Source organism: Protopterus annectens, chromosome 5.part1 (genome assembly GCF_019279795.1).
Source record: "Protopterus annectens isolate FY-2018-M chromosome 5.part1, PAN1.0, whole genome shotgun sequence".
Lineage (NCBI taxonomy): Eukaryota > Metazoa > Chordata > Ceratodontiformes > Protopteridae > Protopterus > Protopterus annectens.
In genome coordinates, this window is record NC_056736.1 from 480,221,871 (window position 1) to 480,243,479 (window position 21,609).

A 21,609-nucleotide genomic window follows, 5' to 3' on the forward strand; every position below is an offset into this window, starting at 1 on the left:
GTGCTCATTTCTGTGGTTCGATCCATCCAGCACTGAATTGTCAACAATATTGAAGTACTCTCTCATAATTACCAATGCTAGATGAGGGTTTAGCTCATCTAGGGCACTCATATATTCAGATACCAAACTTAGGGAGCATAAATGGATCCTAGTATAAGGATCCATTCCTGTGTTTGAACTTTGGTAAGGCCCCATACCCTTTTTTGAGTTTTGCTTAATCTATGAGTGACAAACCTAGGCTACTCCCTTCTTTGAGTGGCTTGATGGACTAGCTATGAGTGGGATTCCCATTATACTCTCCCAAAACAATGACTGTGTTTTTTGTTGATTTAAGTTCCTGTACAAAGAGGATGTCTGTTTGTAGCTTATGCAGCCATTTTACTAAGGAATTATGCTTTATTTTAGACTCTAGTCCTCTCACATTTACGGTTAATGCAGTAAGCTTGGGCATAAAATTATTGCTACAGTAACATCAAGAACATATGAAAACTTGGAAAAGAATATATGACACTTAAAATAAAATACAGCAATTTTAACAAAAAAAGACTACACTATAATAAGCAACAGGTTATAGTAGTTTTACAACAAGTCATCTTTGTTATACTACTTTACTTAAATTCTGGGTTTAACAGTAACAGCAAACACTGATAGGCCCACATATGGGCCTACAACTTATTAGCAGCATTGGCTTTTGTCAGTAAGTGAAGTAAAGCTACAACACTATGTTACCCACCCTCCATAAATTACAACTTAAGCTATTGCACTGGCAGTGGTCAAGGGCATTCCGCAAATGATTGAGATATATGACATCATATGCCAAGACTCAAGTTCTGTAGGACTTTTAACTTTCTTCTAATTTTCCATTGCTACCACCCTTATGGCTTGGTGGTCCTGTACAAAAGGAGTTTACTAGACTGGGCTCTGAGATGAAGAACTATAGTGACACTAGGCCATCTTCCATACTGGTAACAACTTGCTCTCCTTCAGGGGGGCTATCCTTTTCATATTTTCATCTGATAATAGTGTAAAGTTGTTATAAGTGGGTACCTCAAAACTGGCCTGGCTACTTCTTTATGAGCTAAATTTTCAGGAGATTGTATGTCTTTGTCAAGTTTAATGAGATATCCTTTGCTCTTGCTTGCATGGCTGTAAACTTCCCTGCAGCTGTAACCTTCTTTGCTCACTAAATCTGTTTGGATTCATTGACAATGAATATGTCCATTCTGATGTCTGGCTGGGAAGATGGGAAGATGACTTGCTCCCAGACAGGTTGGCCACATTTTCATATGGTAGGTTCTTCTGAAATAAGACTTGGGCTTGATCTGGTGAGGAGAAGGAGTGTTTCTTTCCTTTTAGTTTTATTACAAAAATGCTATTTAAAGAACTCTGAAATGTTGTTTTGTCTGCACAGCATTCTTACTTATGCAAACTCCTTCGAGAAAAGTCCTCTACTGATTTTACTTTGAGTCCTCAGAATTCGTTGATGCCAGAGGCATTTAATGAGGTGGTCAAATGTAGAGGCTCCTACTTGGCAGAGAGTGCTGCTACTTCTACATGCTTTTAGTGGGGAGTAGCTTTATTTTGGCTTTGTCAGCCAGTATCTATTTTATCAATGACATCATCACATCTAGTTTTGTCTCCCATGTCTGCGAGGGTACAGTGGATTCATTGGCTCCTTCCATATTGCTCTTAGAAGCAGGTTGCTCTTGTAGAGTTTAGAATTATAATATTGTTGTGTGCAAGCAAGAGAAGAAAGTTTAAGAACAGTTGTATGCTGACTGATGGGTCACAGAGGTTAACTTGGGGATGGAGCTCAGAAATTATGCTGCCACCATGTTACTGTTGATTACATGCTTGTGAAAGTGAGTAGGCACATCACTAAACTACCCCAATGGATACTGCAGGTTGCACAAAGAAATCTTGTTGGTCTAACAGAAAAAAATCCATCCATTTGCCCATATGATGTCCCCACTCCTGATCTGTACAATCTTCATCCCAGGAAAGAATGAGATGAAGCTGTCCCTCCAATGGTATGAATTGATCATTAGATAGCTGAGGGCAAAGATCATGGTCAGTGGAGGATGCTGGAAAAAGAAAGGCAAAACACACAGGCACACAGAGGCACACACACACACACACACACACACACACACACACACACACACAAACACACACACATATGCAAATACATACACACGTGCAGACAGACATACACACACACACATACACACACATCCAATTTAAGCACAGGTAGTTAACATAATTTTCTTCTCAACTTAGGCCCTTATCTGGTGGGGTTCTGGATAGTACACCATCATGCCGAATCTCAACACCATTATTATCTTTACTCAGTCTACAAAAAGATATACACTATTAATATGAGATAAAACCCCGATTATACCATCAATTTATTTGGGTATTAACAGATTTGACTTGCAAATTTATGATCACGTAAAGAAGGTTAGAGGCATGTCTTTGCATAATTGCTATAGGTTATTTTAAAATGGATTCTTGTACCCAGCAAAACATTGGCATCAATAATCACTTTTTTCCTGTTTTGCTGTGATCTAAAATTTTGTTATCCGATGCAGGATAAAATCTTTACATTTTTATCTTATTTAGATTTTTTGTCTTGTTCTTTTTCCATTATGTTGCTTTCAATGAAAATGTATTGGATGTGACAGCTAAAGTGTGACAACAAGCTAGCAGACCAGTTGTTAAACTGGTTACTAAGAACCTTGCTGAAGAGATCTTAAATCAAAACTTGTCTGCCAGTGGTAGTGATTTGTGTCTAACCTTTACTAATTCAGATACTTCCTGTTGGCTGTGGTTGCTGTAATGAATCACTTAGACCACAGATCAGTTGAAACCCTCACCTGGTTAAGTCAATTTGTCTTCCAGTGGGCATTTAAACATTATATACTCCCAATGTTCTCTTTTCATCATGAATGAATATCAGGAAACAGACAAGCAGTACAAAGTGAACTTCATCTCAAACATCAAAGAAACACTTGTGTGAGAAGAACAGCTTTTGTATAATTGTCTGGTCTAGCTACTTCCAGTGCATTTCCTTTACACTATGTTTAAATATTTATTTTCATTAATGGGTGTGTTTTACTATATTATTCCTCCCTCTTACCTGTGTTAAGGAACTCTGGCTTGCCCAGGTTATTTTCAAGCACATGCATATCTATATTTATGCTATCTGTATCTTGTATTTTCATTCTCTTATTCAAACCCCTCAACTGTATTATTTTTGAAAAATGTGATTATTTTCAGCTTTGTATCATTAGCCATCACAATGTATCACCCTGGTCCCTTTTAAACATGATTTCTGTGGATAGTCACTTTAATTTGAAAGGGTTGAGACTCTGAGCCAAAGAAGAAAGAATCATGAGAGAGACACTGAGATGCAAAACTGCAGTTGTGAGCAAGTGAAAAATATTAACAAGAGAAAAGTGACATCTATCTGAAATTTTATAATATTTGTTTAGTTGACAGGTACTGTTTTCCTTTTCCTTTTATTTATTTATTTTCTTGTAGGATAGAAGTTAGCTGACTGATAGCATAAGCTGGGGAATGTTGAGATAGATACTGGGGTACAGTTATAGGAAGTGGCCCTGTAGAGCAGTTTGTGACCTTCTACTTGTTGATGTCTATTAATAGGGATGCTTTTTGGCTGGAAGACTTATGTTACCACAGAAAAACACTGCAGGGATAATAACTTGCAATTAATATAATTAATGCTTGAGTAGAGCAAGTGGTGCCACATTTTGTTAATTATTTTTATATTATATGAAGAAGATATTTGCTCATAGGTAGTTATTAGGATTGCAGTCCAGGGGGCTATCGAGGAGCCTAGCAAAATATCCAGTTATCCCAAAGTGATTTCTGGTTCAGTGACTTCCTTAAGATCACACAGTATACAAATAAGAGCTGAGGGATTTCAAACCATTTACCACAGAAACAATGTCTCACAGCCTTAATCCTCTGTGCCAACTGCCAAAATTATATTTTTAATTTGGGATGACCAGTGCCACAAAGCGTACTTCACTTAATGAGTTCTGTTTTACTTTAGTATCTGGTATCCTATCATGAGTTTAATCTGGCTGTTGTGATGGTGATGGCATTACTTTAATTAGGTGATATTTTCTGGTGGTTATGTTTTGGGAATTCATAAAATGGCCTGATGTGAGTTCACTTTCCATAAAATCATAATACTTTACTCCACTAAAGAATACTAATTAAGACTACAAAATTAAGATAAAGTTATAGGAAATTATATGGTATTTTTGCTACAAGGGCAGCATAGTGGTGCAGTATATAGTGTTGCAGCCTCACATAAAGAGGTTCCTTGGTTCGATTCTTGGGTGGTTTGCTTTCTTTGCAGAGTCTGCATGTCCTCCCTGTGTTCAAATGGGCTTTCTCTGAATGCTCCAGTTTCACCCCACATTCCATAGTCATGTGTGGATTGGACACTCAAAATCTGAGTGTGTTGTGTGGAAGATCAACTGTAGCAGTGCTGGCCACCCAGCAATATAAACATTGGTTCTAGATGATTCTCACTGTTGAAGTGATACCCCAGCCTGATATGCAAAACTGGGAAAAAGGGGTTGTGTATGGATGAATGGATATTTTCAATACTACAAATCAGTGGCACTTGCTTTTAGGTCATCTGGTTGTACAACCAGATTTGTAGAAGTAAATGATGAAAATGAACACATTATTTGATGTTGCATTTTCTGAAGTTGTACTGTTGTAGTATATTGCATTTCATTCATAGCTCCCTATCTGAGACATTGAACACAGGGAAAAAGACATTGAAAAGCAGGAATATCCAGTTAAAAATCTGGACATCTAATTAGCTTAACTTTTGAACGCCAAATAACATATAACTGTTCCTGCTTCCAGTAGGAATGTGGGACACTACTCAGAAATGTATGCTTAAAAAACAGAATGACAAAAATTGCTGGAAAATATAAGTACATTATCAAATAAACAGTGGAAAATGTGTAAGCTTCAATAAATTGTACTGCAAAGTTCTTCTATACTAGGTAGTTTATTTTCTGAAACAGGAAGATATGAGTATCCTATTTCTTTAAATTATTAATGTGGTTGGATTGCTGGTCATGTTGTATTATTTTCTGTGTTTCAAACAGCTTCCAAAATAATGAGTGGTGGTGGGGGGTCATAAAATTGTATGAAGGGGTAAATCAAGCCTGAAAATAGGGATATACCTCAAAAATAGGTACATCATGCGCATGGGCAAATCAGTTTTGAAAATAGGAGCATTCCTCCAAAACAGATAGTTGAACCATCTGATTCCATCTTTTATTGTTTTAAACAGCCGTGGTCAGTTCGCTTTTTCTTTTCTTTTTACTTGGATGCTCTGAGGTGAAAACCGAGCATTTACCCAGCCTGGATACTTTTTTCTTAGCTGTAGGTACATTCCTATTTGCATGTAATGGATGGAAAAATGAGGAAGGTTGTTTTGTCCTAAGTGAACTCTCACCATTCATTTTGCTTATACATGAGAGTTTATATTTGATACAGTTTTCTACACCCTTGTATCTTCCTGGCACAAGGGATATGCAATGTTACCTTACTGCTGTGGTGGGAAATTGAAAAGTACAACGTTAATGTTGTTTGGTTTATGTCTGTGTGCTGATGCTAAAATTAGATGTTTTGATTAGCAGTGGTTTTACTTCTGCTTGGAGTTGACGTACAGGAATTGTTAGCATACATGTGCATACTCACATACCTGTTTCTTGGGGTTTGGCTGATAGAATGTCTGCCTGTAGATGTTAGGTTCATTGCTGCATCTGTGAATTATAGAAAATAATGACATTTGTTCATAGAGATAACAACATCTCAGAGTATTAAGTATTCTTACAGATTGCGGGTAGAGCAATTGATCAGAATATCACATTTTGACACTGTGGTTCTATTGGAAAGCTTCGACACTCACTTGGCAAATTAGGAAGATACATGGAGGAATGTGAATGGAACAAATGACTTGCCTAATTTAAATACAAGTGTGGACTTGGCTAGTCTTGGACTGTCTGCAATGTTATCATTTTAACAAGTGGGAATATTCAATATATGAAGTACCAGAGGAAACTGGACCAAATGCCAGTGATTTATCTGACGCACACTTTGTGGGGGGTTAAGTCAGACAGAGTGGTAACCACACAGACCTGGTAAGCCAGACATATAGTGAGGGCATCTTTGGAAAGCCTAAATGATGCCTTTGTGTGGGCTGAGTTACAGTCCCACCAACACTAAGAAGAGTTTCTCCCTCATGACTGAAGTATGTGTAGTCTGAGTAGAGTCTCTTCAAGATTTCAGTAGTTAAGGCTATGGCTCAATGCTGAAGGTTGAAAATATATTGAAAACAGTGTCAATTTATTCTGGAAAGCTTTATATCCAGAATATGCTTATTAATGAGACAGTAGGTTTCAATTCAAAGGACTTCTCAGGACAGAGCGCCTAGTGAGAATGATAAAGTCATCAGGTAAGAGTGATATTTGGTCATGTTGTTTTTCTATAAGGGCCTCAGCATTTAATGATGCCATTGATATTCTTAATGAAGCAGCTGTGTACTCTGCAGCTAACATAGATAGTGAGGGGCTAGTGGGTAGCCATGTCTTTTGCCTCACTCAGTCTCGTGTTTACTGGACATGCACATACCATGATTTATTATTGTTGAGGAAGTTGTATGGATTAACTAGTATGCTTGTATAAAAGAAGATGGTAAGTTGAAGCTGTTAAATATAAATATGGTCCTTTAATGTTCAAATGCTTTCTCCATGTCTAATGTCAGAACTACTTACTGTTCTGAAAGCAAATATTCGCAAAGATTTTGTAATCTGTGCTTAAAAGGGAAATGGGTGTAAAATAATCTAGTGAGGCCAGTGTCACAATGACTATTCTGTTTTGAGTATAGGACAATAAGAGAATGTTCCATGAATAAAGAGAGTGTGTCAAGTCCAACAATTGATTACAAATCAACCAGAACAGGCTAACAGCCCATAGTTAAATATATTTATAAAAATCACCCAGTAGTCCACCTGAACTACTGATCTTGTTGGGCTTGACATCTGAGATACTAGAGATTATCTCCTCTCTCTTATTGAATGATTCAAGAGACATAGCCTCCTTGAAATTTGGTAGCTTTATAAATGAGTCATGTACAAGATTGAGGACCCACTGTGCAGGATCCATATTTTTCCTGTACCTATAAATGGTACTGCAATAGCAGGAGAAAAGGTTGAGAGACCTTATCAAGGATAATACTCTTTCCTTGTGTAGCAAATCATGTAGAGAAGGTCTAGAGGTATGTCTTATTTGTACTTCTAGTTTTAAGGGTTAAGCCCTTGCAGACATCTGTAGAGACTTCATACTACTGGAGATCTAGCCAGTCATTGGAAGCTGCCATTATAAAGCTTAAGTTTTCTTGTATTCTGGTACTTATCCCTGCAGGGATTTGTAGTATCCCAGTTGTTAATTTTATTGCTAATTGACTTATTTTCAGTGTACTCAGCACATGGAGTTCTTATGCCAAATTTTCTAAAGTCCTGTAATCTATTTGCAGAGCAGGACATGCAGTGAGCTTTTGTAACAGCGAAGTAGATTATGGAGTCACGTAAAATTTCATGAGCTTCAAAAAGCTCAAAGTCTCAAATCACAGCACCATATATAATAGGAAGAAAACTTTCATATGGATGGGGGTAAGGATCTAAGTCACATGGATGTATTGGGCAGCATTAGGCTCCAGTACTGCACATGTCAAAAGAGATAGGAATTCACATGAGTAAGGATATCCTGTGGGCTATAAACATGGTCTACACAACTTGACAAAGAAATCTGGAAAAATAATGAGAAAACTGTAGTAGGTCTTAAGAAGGGATATTAGGAACATCTATAAGATCTAAATGTTTACTCCATCTATTTATATGCCCTGAGAAGGAGGAGATGATCCTTGGTAGTGTGGTAGCACTTATCTTTCCTTAAGTTTAGGTAGTTGACTGGTTATACTTATTAATTTCCGTTTATTTATTTGTTCTTGCAATACAGTCATAATAATGCTTCCTTAGCAGATACACATGTGTACAAATATAAAGAAGAGAAGGTCGTAACCTCTGAGCCCCATTTGGCAAGGAAACCTACTCCTGTCCCATCAGAAGTAGAAAAAGTCTTGCAAGTTTGCAGAGATTGCAAACTCTTCTTAATTCATAGTATCATGCCCCTTTTCCTGAGCGGAGTGGATGCAGAAAACAGTCACTTGCTAGCCACATCTGTCAAGATTATTAGGCGTTTGCTGTGAAAATTGGGTTTCTTTGAGTTGCTTTGCAAGCCACAGTGTCTGCTGTTTGCAACTTAAGTAAAATAAACAACCAAGACATGTTTAAGGGTGAGTGTATTCTATTTATACTAATACTAAGTATCTTCATAGTCCCCAGACTTCTTTACTGCAAAACTATTTACCATATTAACTTGGAGAAAGATTTGTCGAGATGAACTGTGCAGCACATATGATGTAATCTTGTGGTGATGTAAGAGAGAACTTTCCTTCAAATCAGATAAGTTATGTTACAGTAAAATTGCTAGACATGGAAAAGAAAGTAAAGAGGAATACATTTCACCACTGGTATAGACTAACATATCAAAATAAGCCAGAAGATCTTTAAAATGAGTACTAGAAAAGTGTCAGCACATCCTAACACATTTATGGCAATATAAATTTTAATAAATCCAGAGTGTCCAAGGTGGCAAGCATATAACACCTTTTTTTTCCCTGATGGCATTAATTAGGTTCATAAGTTCATAGGTTGGTACTAGGCTATCGGCCCTAGGGCCTATATAAGCCCAGCCATAACAATTCCCTGGATATTTCTTCCCACAATATTTACTTTCCTGGACCCCTGTCTAGCAGGGTGACTGATGTGATCCCCAAGGTGAATTTCTTATCTCCCATCCAATTGTCAAGGTTCCTTTTGAAGAGGACCAAGGAGGCACTCTGCTTGACATGTATAGGCAGTCTATTCCAGAGTATGGGGAGTGTCTGGGTTAGGAACATATCCCTCCAGCATGTTTTGTTCATTGTGATGACAAGGTTTAGATCCCTGGAGTGTGTGGCTCCGAGGGATTGGGATTTCTTTAAGTGCATGTCCAGCAGCTCAGGGTTTGACATGGCCTTGTATGTTAAGCAGAGATCACCTCTGAGTAGATGATATGCCACAAAGTTTAGCTGGAGTTTTTTTAGACAGTCAGCATAGGGCATCTGCTTTAGGACTGTGATTCTTTTAGTGAGGTGTTGCTGTGGTCTTTCCAACTGTTGCAGATGTCTTGTGAGGTACATACCAAACAGGGCATTGTACTCTATAATGGGTCTAATGAGGAATGTGTACAGTGGGACAATGACCTCCTTTTTTCTGGATGAAAAGCCCTTAGTGATGAGGTGTGGCACATAGAATGATTTCCTCACTGTTGTGGCAATGTGGTTATCGAAGGTGAGACCACTGTCCACCTGTGTCCCTAAGTCTCTCATCACACTTTTGGTGTTTAGTGTACTGCCAACTATGTGGTAATTCATAGGTACATGGTTTTTCCCAAAGGGGATAACTATACATTTCTTGGCATTAAGCTTGAGCCCATGGCTCTGGCACCAAGCATCTGTTTCTGTAAGGCCCTTTTGTAGAATATCCACATCATTTGGGGATTCAGTAATGGCTCCCAGTTTGCAGTCATCTGTGAACTTTGTTAGCCAGAGTCCCTTAGTGTTGGCCTGTACTTCAGAGAAGTAGATGCTAAACAAGAGTGGTCCCAGGACTGAACCCTGAGGTACTCCACTTGTCACCTGTCTGGAGCTGGATTTGGAGTCGGCTACTTTTACAGTCTGGGTTCTGTCAGTAAGCAAGTTGGCAACCCATCGAGTGATGTAGGGATTTATGCCCAGCTTAGTAAGTTTATCTATGATTCCAGAGTGGGGGATGGTGTCAAAGGCCTTGGCAAGGTCCATGTAGGCTGTGTGGACCTCCTTACCCTCGTCCACAGCTCTGGAGACTGATTCAAAGAGGTCAATCAGGTTCAGGAGACAAGATTGGCCCTTCACGAACCCAAACTGGGTGGGTCCATTGTTTGACGTTTGCCAATGTCTTTGTTTATAAGTTCCATGATAATGCGTTCCATGCCCTTGCAGGTCAGGCTCGTCAGACTGATGTGACAGTAGTTGACGGGCTCCAAGGTGGATCTCCCTTTGTGGAGTGGGATAACTGTAGCTGTGCGCCAGTCAGTGGGCACGAAGCCTGAGGTGAGGCTATGATTAAACATGACACTTAGGTGAGGTGCCAGTTCATTTTGTAGTTCATGTAGTACACAGTCCAGGATGTCATCTGGTCCCATGAATGCTGTATTCTTAGCTTTGGAGAATGCAGTTTCTACCTCTGTGGCCATGATTACCAGAATTTGGCAATCTTTTGGTATTGAGATGGGCCATTTAGGGGGTGAGAGGGGGGTTAAGTTGGCACTAAATCGAGCTGCCAGGATATTGGCAATATCCTTGGGATCAGTATATTTAATGCCATTCTGTTGTAGCTCAGAGCAGATCTGAGCATTGCCATGTAGATTCTTGACATAACTATAGAATGCCTTGTGGTTGTCTTTGGAATCTTTAGCAATTTTATTTTTGTAACTTGCTTTGGAGGATTTTATGAGGGATCTCAGCTTCTTACTGAGGCTGGTAAGGGATTTTTTTGCATCCTGGGATTTTCCTCTTTTCCGCAACAGTTTCTTCCTTCTGTTGTATAGTTTGTTTATGCAGGGGACCACCAGCTTTGCTTGCTTTTTTTGGAGGAGAGCATCTTGGTTCTATTTGGGATGGCACAATTCATGCATGAGTGGATGTGCTCATACAGTGCCTTAGTGTAGGATTCAGCAGTTGAACTTTCAGCTCCCGTCTACATGGGTGTCATGAAGTTTGTCACTTCTGACTTGAGTAACATGAAGTTGGCTTTGGAGAAGTTTTTTACGGAGGTTTCCTTACTGGGGGTGGGATGTGGATGTCAAGGGTGATTAGCTTATGGTCAGACCTGACCAATGAGGGGGTGACCACTGGTGTGGAGTATCTATCTCTCATGTTGGTAATGACCAGGTCCAGGATATTGGAGCTCCTGGTGGGACAATGGATTAGTTGATCCAGGGCACTGGAATTTATGAATTCCAAGTACCATTGGGAAAAGGTGTTGGTACCCGAGTAGTTTTCCCAGTTAATGGCAGGGTAGTTGAAATCACCCAGTATTAGGATGTTTTGTTGTATCTTAATATTTTCCAGTATGTTTAGAAAGGTGTAATGAGAATCTTGGGGCATGGTGGGGGATCTGTAGCAAGCTACAATTTGGATTGTAGTCTTACCTAGTGTTAGTTGCACCTGAAGACTTTTAGGTGCATTGTGTTGGGAAGCTAGCTTGGAGGTGTGAATATCCTTGGTGAATATGGACACTCCTCCACCTTTAGTGTTTCGGTCTTCGTTTGGTGGCTGAAAAGTGTGGTAAGAGTTGTAGCCTGGTATTGCAGGGTTGCTCTCTGGAGCCTTGAACCAGGTCTGAGTTACTGCACAGATATCGATGTTCTCCATTTCCTCGAGAGAGTGAATTTTGAGGTTTAGACTTCTAGCATTGAGTAGTATTACCTTCAGATTTTGAATGCATGTATCTGTTATGGTGGTGGTTTTGTCCTTTGAACCTTGCCTAAAAAACACACTATAGGAGTGGCAAGAGCTTTAACCAGTAACCTGAATCCCAGGGGTGACAGGTGCAGACCACCTCTGACAAAGCATTGTGGTTTGTCGATCATGTCATCCCAGGCAGACAGATACTGAATCCCCTTTGAATGACACCAGAAGCTTAGCCAGTTGTTGAAGTCAATAATTTTGTCCTTATACTGTGGTATCATTCTGGGCAAAGGCAGGATGCTACTCAGGGCTAGGGTCATACCTGCCTGGGTCACATGATCTGAGAGCTCTTCCATGTCTCTTTTCATTTCATATAGTCCAGGGAGGTAAGTGTCAAGTCATTCACTCAACATGGATAATGACAGAGTTGTATTTGTACTTGTTGTGGAGTGACATGAGTGCATGCGTTATGTGGCAGATCCTGGCACCCGACAGGCAGCTGACTGTAATTTTCTCCTTGTTCAGCTTGGTGAGTGGGACATCAGTATGCCTGACTATAGAATCACCTATGACTAAAGTGTTGGGTACATTTTCTTGCCTTAGGGGCTGTTGTTGGGTGGCTCACTAGTGTTGTGAGCTATGTGTTACTTTGGTTGTGACTGGTGTTTGTTTGCATTTCAGCTTCGGAGGACCTTGTTGCTTGGGCAGGTTAATGCTAAGGGCCTCCGCATATGTGAGTTTAGTGTTACTATGTGTGGGTGTTGATGGTATGGGTTTTGAAGGGCTATGTGTTGCTTGAGGTGTAGTGCAGGTGTTAACCTTCTCCTCTTGACTGTCTAGCACAATCTTGGCTGGAGAGAGCTTTGCTTTCAGTTTGGCTATGTAAGTGCATCTCTCGCAGGTTGTAGTGTTGGGTGGTAGGAGGAGAGGGTTTTCTGTGTACATGAGGCAGTTGCTGCATTGCCCCAGTATGCCCAGATTCACCCAGTGGACAGGAGAAATCACCAGAAGCTGACCCTTGGACATGCCTGTTTAGGTGCTTTTTTTTGTAAAGTACAAGAGCTGTTTTCCCTTACCTTTGCAAGGTGTTTTGCAATTATAGGCTGTTTAGTGCCTACGATTAATTTCTCCTTATTAATAAGGAGAGTTGAGTGCTTGTATCAATTTAAGGCTTCCTAGTGCTTTCCACCAGGTTCTAGAGCAAGTGCTAGTCACAGAGGTTCAGATTTTAATGCTACTGCTGACAAACCTGCTAGTTCTAAGGGAAAATTTAAAGAACATACTTTTTGGCACCTGGAGTAGTTTAACCGTGAAATTGCGGTGCTGCACAATGCGAAAAACTTAAGCCAGAAAGTTGAAAGGGATAGAAATCAGGCCAAAATGGCTAATAAAATTACAATTTCAGAACTGTAAAGCACTCCTCTAGTGTTAGATAGGCAGTACAATGCTCGCCACTCCCACTGGTAAGCAGTAGGACTTCCCTCTATCACAGCAAGGTATGTATAGCTCTGTATAGCTAGCGGGAATGATTTTAAATGCCCATACAGCACGATTAGAACAAAAAACTACTTCATAAACAGCACCTACAGTACTTGTATAAAATTACTGTACATATTTTTGAGCTACCATATACTAGCTATACCATGTAGGGCATGTACAAAACAATGGGGATTCTTGTTTGTCAAAAAAAACAAAGTTACTACAGAACCTTAACAAACATAGTAAATATGTTGGATACATGGAAAAGTCACATATCTTGATTTAATGGACACCAAAAAGTAGATTTGGCAAAATAATAGATTCCACAAAAGATGATCTGATTTCATACTGATCAATGCATTAAACAAACTGAGGGGAGCATGTAAGATTCCACATGGCTATCTGTGCGTCAGACTTGAAACTGCCATATGACTACAAAGCAAAGAAATTCATTGTCAATATATTTCCTATGGCAAGCATGAACAAAATGATTATGATTCACATTATGATATTCTAGTGCAGCATTTTTGGTCAAAGCGTTTCAGTATGTGTAGACAAAAAAAACAAGTATGCAAGAACAACATATCATGTTTAATCAAACATTCATAAAGTAAATTTGGACAAAAGTAAGGAATAACTCACAGAATTAATAAGTCTTAAGACAGCTAGCAACATAAGTAGAATGGTTAAGTACTGCATGGCTGTTTACAGCCTAGACTGAACAGTACACATTTCATCAAGAAGAAAAGGCAAGTAAATGCAACACCTTTACTATAGCAAATATGATGAAATTGCTTCTGTTACATATTTTGATTTTCTGGTATAAAATTTCTGCTTAATAAGTCAAGGAGTACATATGTAAATTACAGTACAGAATGCTATTTTTTTACCTGAATTAAAATCTTATATTGAACATGAAAATAACGCAGAGGGTTTCCTTTAAATCTTACCCTGCAGAGAAATTAGCAGCTATATCATTCATCAATCTGACAGTATGCAGAGATAGAAATGTACTACAATGTTCATGATTGTAACATCCTCAGCCTGGGTAAAAAACATGCTTCATAGTACACGAATCAAAAAATGACAACATGATTTTCTTCTATACCTTCAGGTAATTACCTCAGATACATAGTATTAGCAAGGATTGAAGATTCCTTAACCCTAAAGAGAAAGGAGTAGCAGGGAATAGAACTTGTGATTGTGGCTCTCCTCATACTGCATTTGCCATTCCATGTCCAATGTCTTAAACCACAAACCCCACTTCTTTTAAAAATTATATCTTTGAACTGTTAAAATATATGTGTTCCATCTTGATGAGAAATGACTCTTAGTCTCATGGGGCACAGCACATGAGTGACCACCATTATCCCTGCTTTTCTACAAGCTAAACTGAATGATCATTGTCAAAACAAATTTCTAGTTCATGTATGTCATGCCTTGTTTAAATTGTGTTTCATGCAAACCTTTTTCTTTTTTCAGAATTACAGGAATTCAAAATTACCAGACACAAGCAACCTCCTGCAGGAGGTGGTCCAACCAGAAAATGCTGTGCCCTTTTAATTCTAAATGTCATTAACCAGTTAAGACCCAGCAACATGGGCTTCCAAGCCTTGCAAGAATGCAATTGTTTTTCATGCAATGTCTGTGTAATCTGTGGGAATAACTTGAATTGTCAATCTAATCTGGAAGCATGAGAATCCATGTCTGCTGTGGCATTTTTCAAATCTTGTACGCAGTCTGATATTCTTACTACTGTCAGTATAATCTCTTCGACTTTTAACCACATATAAGAGTGAAAGCAGTCCACTGACACCATAAGTTCATTGATGGAGGTTGCTAGCTGAGTGAGGCCAGTGATATTTGGCAAAGACTGAAATGGCAACACCTCTGCTGTTACAGCATCCACATGCTGATTTGCAATGACTCCTTCTTCCTTTTATTCCTGGGATGGTGGCAGGTTCCTACAATAATTGCCTAGGTTCAGCTATTGTTATTTTTGATTGTTTGTTTTTTCTACTGGCATTTACCCCACAGCATATTTGCACAGCCAAGGTGTTGAGAGATTCAGAATACTTGCTGATTTAGAAATTATCTCTTAACTAGAAACACTCCAAGAGATTCATGTTGACTCATAACACTTTCCATTGGCAGATTCAACTCATCAGCTCTCACTGCTCATATCTCACAAATAGCAGTGGAATTCAGATGAGTGCTTTAAGTGTCATATTCAATGGAAAATAGTATTAAAAGGTGCTAAAAGTTAAAAATGAAAGAAGTCATCAACTGTTGCATTTCAGAGTTAATAAAGAGGTGCAGTTCTATAAAGTAATGTTCTGTTTCTGTACATCTGCAGGGTATAAATTTTTGCCTTGGTACTTCCCATAGTTGTTTATTTATTTTTGCACTTTAAATTAATAGGTGCACTCACTAAAGTAATTACTTTTTTCTGATACTGGATAAGCAGTGAGTATATTATCACAGCAATTATACTATATCTGCATAACTTAGCATATGTACAGCAACATGGTTCAGTGTTAAGGCTTATAACTTTCAGCTCAGAGCTGGATCATGGTCAAGTGGGGCCTTGGCCAGGTAATGGATCACTCCCCCCAATAGTCATTTTCATGTTCCACTAATTGGTTATCTCTCCCTATTTACCATAAACACTGTTCAAACTTGTCAGTTTTTCATTTAAAAAAATGATGTGCTGGTGATATACACACCAACACATCCATAGTTACTAGGCAGCTCATCCAAACAAGGACACACTTAGGAGTGCTGCACAGTAGTGTTAGTAATTGATATACCTGGTGTAGGATGAGAACTAACAGCCTTCTGCACTAAAAGCAAGTGTGCAACATGTTAGTGGTGCAACAGATAACAAGTCTACTACCTGTTGCATTATTGACAATGAGCAACAGCTATGAAACTTTATGACTGACATTGACAGAGTGCAATCCTTAGTGATTTACAAAAACAATTAAAATAAATAAAATTAAATGAGACCTGGAAGGTGGTATACAGCACATGCTTGTTAGTACCTAAGAATCACAATTTGACTCTGAACAAAGTTACTCAACAAGACAACCCTCCTAACTGAGGCATTACACCCACACACCCACACACACACACACACACACACACACACACCTACATTAATGATTGCACTTACCGGTATCTTTCCTTGCACACACATCTATTAATTATCTTTTCCTGCAGCTTCAGCATGTTAGGATTCATTATCATGACATAATGCTTGCTTTGTATATCTCCCTTTGAAGAATTACAGCTTGCTGGTAACATCTTCCCTTAGATCTGTTTGACTGCTCTACCTATTTAAAAATCCCATGCCTGTTTCTTAAGACGATGTTAGGAAATTGTCCTAACACTGCAGTTTCTGGGTCTTGCTTCTGTTTACAGAAGTCTCCCACCAGGTATTAAAGCCCCACTGTTCATGGATGTCGCTTGGATTTGGTTGTGTATTTACTTTATGGAACTTTTTACAGCAAAGCTATGCCCCCATCAGCCAAACATGGCCACTCCCCAGAGCCTAGGTTGTGTAATGCTGGATGTGGCTCTGTTTCAGCTCCATAGATTGAAATCCAGTGCTGGCCTCTAGGCACTATAAATGTAGAGTTTAGTTTGCTATCATAGGTATAGGTTACTGTAGATACTCCAGCTTTCTTCCATCTCCTCAAAAAATGTTGGTTGACTGTCTACTGTAAACATTCAGTGTGTACTGGATTTTCTCTTACACTTCTGCATAGGGTCACAGTTGAAAAGACTATGATAAATCATATCACTTATCTGGTTATATAATTAAAAGGTATGTAAAGAATAAACATAAATGCACAAAAACATTAACTATAGTTATACAAATATTTCAGATTCCATTTTCAGATAGACAGTATATATGCCAGCTGGTCAGTAGTGAACTGTAATATGGCTTGGCTCATAATGCTGGAATTCATACATATATAGTAGACAGAACAGCATTAATGTGTGCGTATGTGTGGGTGTGTTCTTGTGTGTGTGTGTGTGTGTGTGTGTGTGTGTGTGTGTGTGTGTGTGTGTGTGTGTGTGTGTGTGTGTGTGTGTGTGTGTGTATGCATGCGTGCGCACAATGGTCAGGTGCAGAGGACAGGTGATCCTAAGACAGACCAAATGCTTGTCTGCTTGGCTGTAATCTACCTCACTCAGCAAACTATTTGATTAGTAGGGTTTCCCGGGCACACAGTACCCATTTTTTGAATCCTAGCCAGAAAGTTTTAAAGGAAATAAATGTTTTTTTATTTAAACATCTCTTTATTTAAACATCTCTTTAAAATAACTGCATGCAAGTTTGTCATTCTTGGCCTTCAGACATGGATTTTGGTTAAAATAACTTTCATAAAGTAAAATTTAAAACAGAAATATTGACGCCTTATGTTAATATTTTGCAGAAATCTTGCTGAAAATCTATTCCCCTTGTAATAAACAAGAGTAATGTATTCAATTTGTGTTGGCAATTGTGTAAATTCACACAAATGTAATGAGAGTCAGATACTCATAAGGCAAAGCATCCTTTGTTTCAAGATCTCTCAAGCTTTGCTTTAAAAAAAAGCTGTGAAACTATGATGTGCATATTTAAATGAAAAACACATAATGATATCCATTGAATAATAAACAAGCAAAAATATTAGAACTGTAAAGGGAGATGCAGTACATATTGAAACTAATTATGCAATATTCAGCAGCAACATGGGGCTATATGTAAAAGTAATACAGCTTTGTTAACTGTGTTTGTGGTATGTCCAAATGTTTTTTACTAATCAACTGAGCATTTCAGTTGACAGGTAGTCAGGAACATTCTTTTCTTTTCTGTTCTTTTCTTTTCTTTCTTTCTTGCTATTTTTTTTGCTTCCTTCTCATCCATGCCTGTTGATCATCAGCCCTCCAATGCTCAGTCCAATTTATTTCACACGAGAGAGAACCAGTCTTGGAAGGCCATCAACTTGGCAGCCCTCAGGCTGTACTTCTGGCTCTAATCAATCACATTGAGGCTAAAAAGCAATGTTTGAGATGCATATGACAGTTATTGCTTTCTCTGTGGATATGTACGCTCACACACATGTTCCATGAAACCTGCTGCATGTACATGGCTTGGCAGAGCCATGTGCATGTCCCAATATCCCCATTAGGTGCCAGCACTGCAGTGTGCAGAGCCACCTTCCTGCCCAAGGGATGTTTTAGCTGGTATAGCTGCTCAATCCCACCCTCCCTTGTCAACTCCTCCAGTGTTTGTGTTTAGCTCATTGTGCCATAATGCTGCAACTGAGTTTTAATTCTTCTTTAATAGTTGTCCTCATTATAAACATACTTTATAAAAACAGTTGCATCAAAATTGTTCAGGTTCAGATGTCCTCCATTATGGATGGACACCACAGGGTGCCCTGCACTTAAAATTTAGAGTGGTGAAATCATTGCATAAGCTCCATTAATGTTGAATAATGAAGTCTGGAGATGCAAAGTATACATTGCTCTAAAATGTTAAGGTAAATAAAATAAATTAGAGCTTGTGTACTGACAGCAGCATACAGAAAAGGGAATTGGTAAGGTAACTTTCATTATCCTCCAAACTGTTTTCCCTCACAGTTTAGTTAGCTCCTTATACGCTCCAACAAAGTACAATGGGCAGTTTTGTTTACTTCTTTATCCTGTTTCTCCCTCACTAGTGAACATCTACACCAGATGTTGATGGGACCAACACACTCTCCATGCCCAAAAGCTCTGTGGCCCATTGGTTCCAACTGGCATGACAAGCTGCAGAATTAGAACCACCACCCATGTGGTGGATCAATGTACATGTTTGTAGATGCAGTGGGTGAGTCATGAAATGGACATTTGCAAGAAGTGTTGCCCACTCGTTTGAGTGAAATGACCTTGTGGATCCTTACTCCCATTGCAGAAAGGAATTACAGATGATCTTAAGTGAGCATTGTAGAATGCAGCATGTGCCCTTAAAATATATATCCAGTTGTCCCCCCTTCCTGAGCGAAATAGATGTGTGCGCATTACCTGAACACTTCTCTCTCCACCCCCCCATAAGAGAAATGGGCATATGTTAACTCAATGCTCCTCTATCTACCTTTACAATGAGGGAAATGTGCATGCATCTCTCCACCCCTCCTCCGAGAAAGATGTGGATGTTTTGCCTCAAGGTTTGTCTCTCTCTCTCTCTCTCTCACTCCACCTAAGACAGATATGCATGCAATACCTCAGCAATGCTCTGTCTCTACCTTAGCCCTGTTACTTCCTCCAATGAATGAGCTATTAATTGAATCCAGGATGCTTAGGTTATAGTTAGAGTTTTATACTCCTAAACTGCAGAGCTAGTTGAAATGCAAGATCAAATTACAGTCGTGTGTAAACTAGGCATCTTATGATTTCAATGAAAGTCCTTTTGCTGATTTTTGAAGAAGACTTTTTGGGTACATAGATAACAGTGTCAGAATTATCTGTAGTACTAGAACTACATGTTTGTTTCACTCTTTCCTTTAGCATTGATAGATTTTCATCAATGGACAGAAGTAACTTTGGCTCAATAGAGTCCAACCAAAAAAAAGTGAGAGGAGCTGAAGGAATAGAATATTGCTGTCAGTTTGACTTCAAGAGAATAAGAGGACATGTCAAAACTCCCTGAAGGGAGATCATTACAGCAGGGATGTAGTTACACAGCTGCCTTGCAACAGGTGAGGAAGTACTGAAAGTACAACTTTGCATGTACTCTAAATGAAGTTAACACTATTATGAAAAACATGCAGTCATCCTCTTTAAATGTTAAAAGGTTTCCTGAAAGCAAATCATGTTGCAATATGTAACATCCTTGTTAATACTTGTAGTTGGTGATGGATGTCTGAGGTTTAAGACCACGACAGCTGTTTATCTAACTGTGCTATATTACCGTATCCTAAAAGAACATGTTTCCAAACTGTAGTTCCCTACTAAAATAATACAGTTGTACACAGATGTAACAAACATTATAATTGCTGAAAGCTAATAAATGTCTTTCTAAAAACCGACAAATCAGCGATAGCTGATATAGTGTTCATGTCATTAATTTCCAAACCAAAGCTATTACTGCATATCAACTAAGCTTAAAAAACATCATGAGTCATTTTCTATTGAATCTCTGAGAAATTGTTGGCTTGCTTAGGATGCACACACTATAACTTAAAAACTTAAAAAATCTCTTCACACGGTTGTCTCCCATTCTTTTTTCTTTACAGTATTCTTCAACAGATTTTATACCGTGTATATTAAATATAGTTGACAAAACCTTTGCATCCTGTTTTGCTGGAGATTCTCACACTGGCTTTTTCTGGCCATTACTCATTGTTTAAGTTTGAAAAAGCCAAGATCACATGCAAAATCCCGCATGCTCTTCTTTCAAATTTTGTTTTGCCACTTGTATTGCTTTTCTTTGACTTCTTTCTCTTTTTGCTGTCAAAACCCTCATGCTGTGATAGGGATTGTTTCAGCTTTGATCAACAGGCCCTATAGTCCAATGTCTTGGGTTTTTAGATTTTCATTACAAGCTTTTGCTAAGGAGTCTAAAATGACTGTTGAACCTGTGGATATTGATGTTACATACAGCTTACAGGCAGAACTGTTAAAAGAAGTCCCACATCAAATTACTTTTTCCACTTGGCTGGGGAAAAACATTTTATTGCCAAAACAGGTTGAAAGTCACACTGTTACATGAGCTGTCCATAGATGTGCTTCCTAATAACTGCCATTTCATCAGTTTTACACAGCACTGTGCTTGTGGAGATCACAAGTTAGATACAGTTTAAACTGTAGTTTGAAACTCAAGCACTGAAGCAGAATTTTACAAAACTGTTTTAGGTAACACAGATATAGTCATATCTACAGCTCAGCTATTTGGAAAGTCCCACTTAACCACTCATCTCCGAGCATGTCATGAAAGTCATAAAATAACACCATAAATTATGTTCACTGATGTTAAATTTACATAGAGTAGAATACAGTATATTACATACAGTTTTATAAGAGTGGTAAAAAGAGATTCAAGATTCCTTTGCTAATCCAGCTAAGAATCAGAATGACAACAGCAGCAGGAGCACAGTGGGAACAGTCTAGAATTTAGTTTTGCAACAGTCATAACATAGATGAAAAATAAGAATATGCATAAGCATGCACAATCACAGAGATGTTGTGCATGATGTCTATTTGTCTATGTATCTATGTATTTATAATATATCACTCTATCAATGAGTATATTACCATTTCTTGAATTACAATCATTCACAAAAAGCTGAACCATTTAATTGACTGTACAAATAATTAAAAGTGGTTTAAAACAACAAAACAGGATTTTTTTGCAGGGGACTAACCTGCTTGCAACCTCTTTCTCCATGCATTTATACAGTATCTATCTATCTATCTATCTATCT